Raw genomic sequence first — 8,210 nt, 5'->3', positions numbered from 1 at the left:
ATAATTCAGATTTAATTAAAAAAAAAAAAAAATTACATTGCTGGCCAAAAGTATTGGCACCTCTGCAATTCTGTCAGATAATTCGCAATTTCTCCCAGAAAGTGATTGCAATTACAAATGTTTTGGTAGTAATATCTTCATTTGTTTTGCTTGCTATATAAAAAAAAACGCAAAAGAGATTGGATAAAAATGAAATCATTATCATTTTACACAAAACTCCAAAAATACAACATAGAACAAAAGCATTGGCACCTTTTGAAAAATCATGTGATGCTTCTCTAATTTTTGTAATTAACAGCACCTGTTACTTACTGTATCTGTGGCACATAACAGGTGGTGGCAATAGCTTAATCACACTTGCAGCCAGTTAAAATGGATTAAAGTTGACGCAACCTCTGTCCCGTGTCCTTGTGTGTGGCACATGGAGCATGGAGGAAAAAACAAATAACTGTCTGAGAACTTGAGAAGCAAAAATCTCAAGGCTACAAGTCAATTTCCAAAGACCCGAATGTTCCTGTGCAGTGTCATCAATAAGCAGTGTCATCAATATGCGTAAAGCCCACGGCAGTGTGGCTAACCTCCCTAGATGGGGACGGAAAAGAAAAACTCACGAGAGATTTCAACCAAAGATTGTGCGGATAGTGGATTAAGAACCTCGACTAACATCCAAACAAATTCAAGCTGTCCCGTGGTCCGAAGGTACGACAGTGTCAACCCGTACTATCCATCGGTGTCTGAATAAAAAGGGACTCTATGATAGGATACCCAGGAAGACCCCACTTCTGACCCAGAGACATAAAAAAAGCCAGGCTGGAGTTTGTCAAAACTTACCTGAGAAAGCCAAAAACGTTTTTGGAGAATGTTCTCTGATATGAGACAAAAGTTGAGCTTTTTGCGAAAAGGCATCAGCATAGAGTTTACAGGAAAAAAATATACGAGGCCTTCAAAGAAAAGAACACGGTCCCCACAGTCAAACATGGCGGAGGTCCCCTGAAGTTTTGGGGTTGCTTTGCTGCCTCTGGCACTGGATTGCTTGCCCGAGTGCATGGCATTATGAAGCCTGAGGACTACCAACACTCGTGAACAAGACCCCAAGATACTTGAACTCCTCCACGACTCCACCCTTTTCCAACTGAGGACCACGGTCTCGGATTTGGAGGTGCTGATCTTCATCCCGACCGCTTCACACTCAGCTGCGAACCGCTCCAGTGAGAGTTGGAGGTCACGGCTTGATGAAGCCAACAGCACTACATCATCTGCAAAAAGCAGAGATTCAATGCTGAGGTCACCAAACCGGACCCCCTCAACGCTTTGACTGCGCCCAGAAATTCTGTCCATAAAAATTATGAACAAAATCGGTGACAAAGGGCAGCCTTGGCGGAGTCCAACCCTCACTGGGAACGAATTGGACTTATTGCCGGCAATGCCGAGCAAACTCTGACACCGGTCGTACAGGGACCTAACAGCCCTTACCAAGGGGCTCGCTACCCCCTACTCCCGGAGCACCCCCCACAGGACTCCCCGAGGCACACGGTCGAACGCCTTCTCCAGATCCACAAAACACATGTGGACTGATTGATTGGGCGAACTCCCATGCACCCTTGTCCAGTCGATCTACGTTCCTACCCTCACCTATGGTCACAAGCTTTGGGTCGTGACCGAAAGAACAAGATCCCGGATACAAGCGGCCGAAATGAGTTTCCTCCTCAGGGTGTCCGAGCTCTCCCTTAGAGATAGGGTGAGAAACTCGGTCATCCGGGAGGGACTCGGCGTCGAACCGCTACTCCTCCGCGTAAAGAGGAGCCAGCCGAGGTGGCTCGGGCATCTGGTTCGGATGCCTCCTGGACACCTCCCTGGAGAGGTGTTCCGGGCATGTCCCACCGGCGGGAGGCCCCGGGGACGACCCAGGACACGCTGGAGAGACTATGTCTCTCGGCTGGCCTGGGAACGCCTTGGGATCCCGCCGGAGGAGCTGGTTGAAGTGGCTGGGGAGAGGGAAGTCTGGGCTTCCCTGTTAAAGCTGCTGCCCCCGCGACCCGACCCCGGAACAAGCGGAAGATAATGGATGGATGGATGGACTACCAACACATTTTGCAGCATAATGTTGGGCCCAGTGTGAGAAAGCTGGGTCTTCCTCAGAGGTCATGGGTCTTCCAGCAGGACAATGACCCAAAACACACTTCAAAAATGGTTTGACAGAAAGCACTGGAGACTTCTAATGTGGCATCTGAAAATGGCACCCTTCAAATCTCAGAGGCCTGGAGCAGTTGGACAAAAAAATTCCAGCAGAGCATTGTAAGAATCTGATGGATACCGAAAGCGCTTGTTCGCAGTTATTTTGTCGAAAGGTTGTGCTACCAAGTATTATGCTGAGGGTGCTAATACTTTTGTCCGGCCCGTTTTTGGAGTTTTGTGTAAAATAAGATAATGATTAAAAAATCTTCCCATTCTCTCGTATGTTTTTTCATAGCAAGCAAAATAAATGAAGATATTTCTACCAGGACATTTGTAATTGCAATCAGTTTCTGGGAGAAAATGAGCATTATCTGACAGAATTGCAAGGGTGCCAATACTTTCGGCCAGCACTGTATACTGACATGTCTTTGTTAATGATGACTTTTTTCAGATAGTAGTACATTTGTTTGTCAATTTTTCTTTATACCCTTTCATGCGTGAATTATGATTTGAATTTTATTTTACTCTTATAGGATACGGTGAACTCATTGGCTGCAAATGACGGCCCTAGACATCTCAATCCAATTTGATTGGCCACGTCCTTGTTAATGTTTGTGCACTAATGGCTCGCTTCCTACTGTTTTAAGGTCATTTTCCTAGATTTGATCTAATCTCGTATTTATTCCTTCTCATGTCATTATAAAACATTTGACTTATTTTCTTCATGGCACACTTGCTCTCTGGTGCAGCATAAATTCATAAATATATTTTTAAAAATGCAAATACTTCCAAACTGAAATAATTACATAAATATTCAGTTTATAATTTATTGATTTCTTTCCTTCTGAAGGTCCTCCATAGTCGTGATTGTTTATTCTCCAGTAAGTGAACTTGAGTTTTATCTCCACTAGAGGACGCACAACACCTGCAAAATAAACAGGCAGGGTGCTGACAGCGAACAAAAAGGATTCAACCGTGCCGACGGGCGGCATGCAGTGCACTGTTTTATCATGGTGTGTAAAAACGGGGCTCCTCAACTCACTTCAACACTTCCCAAATGGCCATCCATGACTTTAAACAGAAGCAGCAACATAAACTATAAGAAAATGGTGACCGTGAAGAGGAAAAAAGCAAACAACAAAAATAACCTCCAATGGAGAAAATCATCAAACCCAGCCATCTCGAGTCCAGATGGGATGGGCGGGGGCAAATGATGAGAAATGGCGGCGGGTATGTGGGAAAATGAAAGTAGGCGACAGAGACAGATGAGGGGACGTTCACATGTATGAAGAGCTCGGAGGAACGCGGGGCCGGGACCTTCTTCGGATTGAAAAGTTTGCTGTCCTCCGGCAAAATAAATCAACATTTTCACAGCCTAACTGTTGTTGCATCTGTGCTACAATTTCAATTTAGTACATTGGAAAGGTTGGCACCGAGGGCATCGCTGCCCAGAATGATCGGAAAATCTCCTGATACTGATGGTTTCGAGCGGAGTTTTAGGCTCGTTTTAATTAAAAAATTAGCTTGACTCGAGAAATTGAAATTTGGCGGCAATGTTGGCGTATATCCATAAAAAATATCCCAAAAAAGCCTCAAGGAAGCACAAATTCAAGTCGTTGGCGGCCACTGACGGCGCTCGTCGAAATAGATCGAATGTCTAGTGGTGCCAACGGCACGGAAACATTCCCACCAGTTTTAACGAAATAGACGTGTATCCTTTTCCATCGCAGTCAATGGGTTAATAGTGAATATTTTTTGATTAGGGGTTGAGCATCGAATGGTGAAAGAGCCCTATTGTAATGCAAAGGATGATTCTTTTTTTATTTTTTGGGGGCAAATGAAAACGGACAATTTGGAAACCTTAATATACTCGACTCCTCACCAGCATTTGCACCAAAATTTGCAAATACATGCGGCTTGGCGAAAATTTCAATCATTATGCAACCTTGCGAAAAATCGTAACAAAATGGCTCAACGTCGCACCTTTGAATTTTTCAAAAAGGTCTCTCCCAGAGAGGGGGGGGGGGGCGGAAGGTGCTTTAGCACCTGCCCCTTTGCCCCTACATGCCCAAAGTGCCCCTATTGACTGGGCTTGTTTTTTTTTTGTGCATATGTGTGTGCTGGCCGACTGCGCAGGCACGCCACCGATTACTTTATTTGAACACCGAAACACCTTTAAAAAAAAAAAAATTAAAAAGCTGTCTCTGTGCCGCTAAGTTGGCGCACAACCCCCCACCCCCCTCCACCCACGCTGTTCCTCTGAGACCTGGCTGTGTGGTGAGGAGTCTGAGGACATCTTGTGGTTGAAAACAAACGGCGTTATCCTATTAAGCTGTGTTCGAGCAAATACTGTAGTGAAAATTCTTACACCAGGTTTATTGTTGAGGTTAAAAAAAAATTATATATATATTATGTAATCTTCTCTTATATAGTTTTCTACTTAAATAATGAATTATCCCCCGCCCCAAGGGTATTTCAACCCGTGTGTCTCTACTCTCTATAGGCAACCATATTTGTCCGTTCTCTTCACAACGTTATCTAGAAAGGTACACATCTTTAATTTCTCTAATAATGAAATAATAGTTTTGAAAAGAACTGTGCTGATGGTTGCTCAGTGAACATCTAATTTGTTGTTTTCAGATGAACAACAAGTTGAGTAGGGAAGTTTTGAAAAGAGGGTGAAGGAAGAGGCAAAGACTGACTGAGTCACAGCCAGAAAGTGTTGATGACAGTATTGATTTCAATTCACAGTTTCCCCCTTCCAAGAAGTCTGTCACAGTCACAGCCAATTATACTGTAAAGCTGGTTAAACTGGATGTTATGTTGTTGTAAGGTGTAATTAATTTTTGTTCATGTGCCCCTTTTAATCTATGAGCATCTGCTTCTCTATCGGTCTCTGCACAGCCCTGGTCTCTCCTATTAGGTTTTTTCAACGTAGAGTGTTGAAAATCAGGACGTCGATACCTTGTGCAGAACTGCACCAAGAAGTCTTTTGGACCCATATCCCAAACCCAACGGGAAATTGGGTATTTTGGATTGAATGTGGAAAAACGATGTCATTTTAGTTGATTTGCAATGTGCAAATTTGAGACATTGGCGCCTAAGGAAGTTAGTTGGATCCTCCTCAGAATTGGTGAGACAGGTCATAAGACATATGGGATCTAAAGTGAATTTTCATTCACGGGCCTGACCTGGGCGGGTTTCAAAGTCTGCCTTTTTTTTCCCGGCAACACACCAAATTGCGACTTTGAGTTAAAATGGCTGCGAATACAGCGATTACAAAGTAAACACTTTTTAAATAAAGAAATATTTACCTACATTTCATCATGGACAGACATGTAGAAAAGTTCTCCTCGGACACATCCTGCCTTGTTAGCTGCACACCACAACTGCACGCCGTTCTCTCTCTGTTTATGTCTTCACCGTGTAGGTAAGCATTAATTTATGCCATGTTCGTGTTGACCACGTGGCGGCTACGCGCTCCTCCGACATCGGCCAGTTTGTGCGGCGGTCATTCTCCAGCCGCTTCTCCGCAAACGAGCTCTCCTGCCCACAACAGGGGAACGACGAGCTGTAACTTGCTCGCTGCCAGGTGAATTGCCGATCGGCGAAGACAATCGACAACCTTGCCGCCGTGTGACATGTTCCGGTGTAGTTTTTTGTGATTTTTTGCTTCGAAAGGCGAGCATAAGACTTTGAAACATCACTCGATTCGGGTTAGCATGTCGGCTAGCTGTCACGCCTCCTGAATTGTTTACGCTCTCTGAAGTCGGGGCAGAGAAATGACAAAAGCCAGACTAACTTCGGTGGCATAAAGTTGCAAGAAGTCGACAGTTTTGACCATTATGGAGTAATTTTGCCATGCCGTACTGAATAAATGCATTTTGAATATTCCATATTCCATTTAGCACAAGACTGTTATTTGTCGTGACCATACCATTTATTTAGCAATTGGGGAAAATACTTGGATAAAAAGAATATACTGTAAATAAATTGGAGTAGAGAGATTGAAACAATGATGACATTTTGCTGCTCTGTGTTGTATTTTCCTCGTTCTGAATCTTCCCTTTCAATGGGCTGAAATCGAAATCAGGTGAAATCGTGACCCTGCCGACGTCATCCCCCAGCTGGGGACGCTAGAGCGCTATGATGACAGGCGTGGCTAAACGGCAGATTAAAAGACTAATTTCTCGTCATCTGCGCTTTGCCAAATTGTTTTATATAGTCGTTAAACATCACTTAAATAAAAAAAGATGAAACTGCAAATGTTCTCTTGATTCATTTCCAATATTAATTGGTTACAAAACAACAACAAAAAGCAATTCTTAAAACTATTATTCATTGTTAATGCTATTTTGTTCATTATTGATCAACTTTAGAGTGTTATTTGGGAATGTATTTCAATTTTTCTTCATTTTGTTTTTATCGACATTGTACTCTTATTTATTCATAGACGATGATTAACAATGAATTCAAATAATAATAGTATAACAGCAAAAGCTGGTTGACCCGCCAGGCTTATAAAGCACTGGGGGAAAGGCTTTGTGCAGTACGTTACCATATTTTGTCTTTGCGCGTAACCATCTTTGAGTTGTCATCTCTGCCATGGCACCGACCTCACTGGGGAGGTTAATGAGAAGAAAAGAGGGACGGCAGGCTGCGGATTGTCCAAAGGTTAAGCCCTCCAACCCTCCCTCCGCCAGCTTGTAGCAAAGCGTAACACCTCATCATGCTCAAATGCCATCCATCCATCACGCTAGCGCCACGAACCGTCAGAGAGACTATGATCGCTCTCGGGCTAATGCGCCAGAGTAAATAACACCGATACCGCACTTAACTCATTGGCTGCCATTGACGTTGCTACAGTAGATGTTCCATCCATTTCGACCGGAAGGGGCGAATGAACCCACGTCTAGCGCCATCAATGCGGTTAATCGATGACTTCAATGAAAAGGGTAGCGTCAAGACATACATTTGGAGGGTTTGCGATTATGCTGAGGTGCAGACAAATACAAAGAAAAAGTGCCACACTCTGCTTTGATCGTTGGAGGTGTTCCACGGCGAAAACATCCCGCGGGCGCGGCGTTGACATTTGGCGGCGAGCGTTTGCGCCGATTTGAGCCGGCGGCGATTTTAACGACGGGTGTTTTTTTTTTTTCGCGGGGCAGCCGAGCAGAAAATGACATTTTAAAAAGCGCTCGACGCTTCTGCCCCGTCGCTTGGCCTTTTTTACGCCGACGCCTGGCAAATATGAAAAACGAAACCATTACCGGATGACTGTACGTCGCGCGTTTTTACATTTGGGGGCTTTAGTTTTTATTTTGATTAGATAGCGGCGAGATCGAGTCTAAAAGAAACTTGATGGAAAACTTTTGTACAGTAAGCAGCTGGTAAAAGTTTGGACTTAAGTTGGAAATAACATTTTCAGACACTTTCTCATGCTACCGAATGTCACATCAAACAGGAATTTCACATTGGTCCCTCCCAGTCGAGATGAATCGGTCCTCTAGGCTGTCAATGGCATTGAAAGATGAGCACCCACAGCCAGCCCTCCCAGCTTAAGTTCATTGGACATCGAGTGTTGGCAGTGGCAGGCAATGAGTTCATTTTGTGTCAATTCCTTGTAAGAGACACTTACGGTTGCCTTACTGTAGAGTTTAGATCATTTCCTATTGATTTATTTCCTGTTGATTTTGTGTCTCTTGCTGTTGGTTTCGGGTCAATTCCTTGTTAACTCATTGGTTGCCATTTTGACTGGGAGGTGGCCAATGAACGAACGTGACTGCAGACACGAAACTAAGGCTAAGTTCATTCTACAGGTCTTAATGCACAATCCGATTTTTTGTCATATCTGTTTTTTTGGCGTGCCAGTTCAGACTTCCTTTGTCCATTGAGACCATTCAAGTATTACGCAAGTGCAGAAGCATCAAAGCAAATGACTACACATGCTGGCTGTCATCTGTCATTCCGGGGATATCATATTTTGCTTTTTAAAAAGAGGACGCAAATAACAGACATAAATATTCCCAGTTTAG

The sequence above is a fragment of the Corythoichthys intestinalis genome, chromosome 11 (genome assembly GCF_030265065.1).
Source record: "Corythoichthys intestinalis isolate RoL2023-P3 chromosome 11, ASM3026506v1, whole genome shotgun sequence".
In the NCBI taxonomy this organism is placed as follows: Eukaryota; Metazoa; Chordata; class Actinopteri; order Syngnathiformes; family Syngnathidae; genus Corythoichthys; species Corythoichthys intestinalis.
This window is presented reverse-complemented; position numbering follows the sequence as displayed.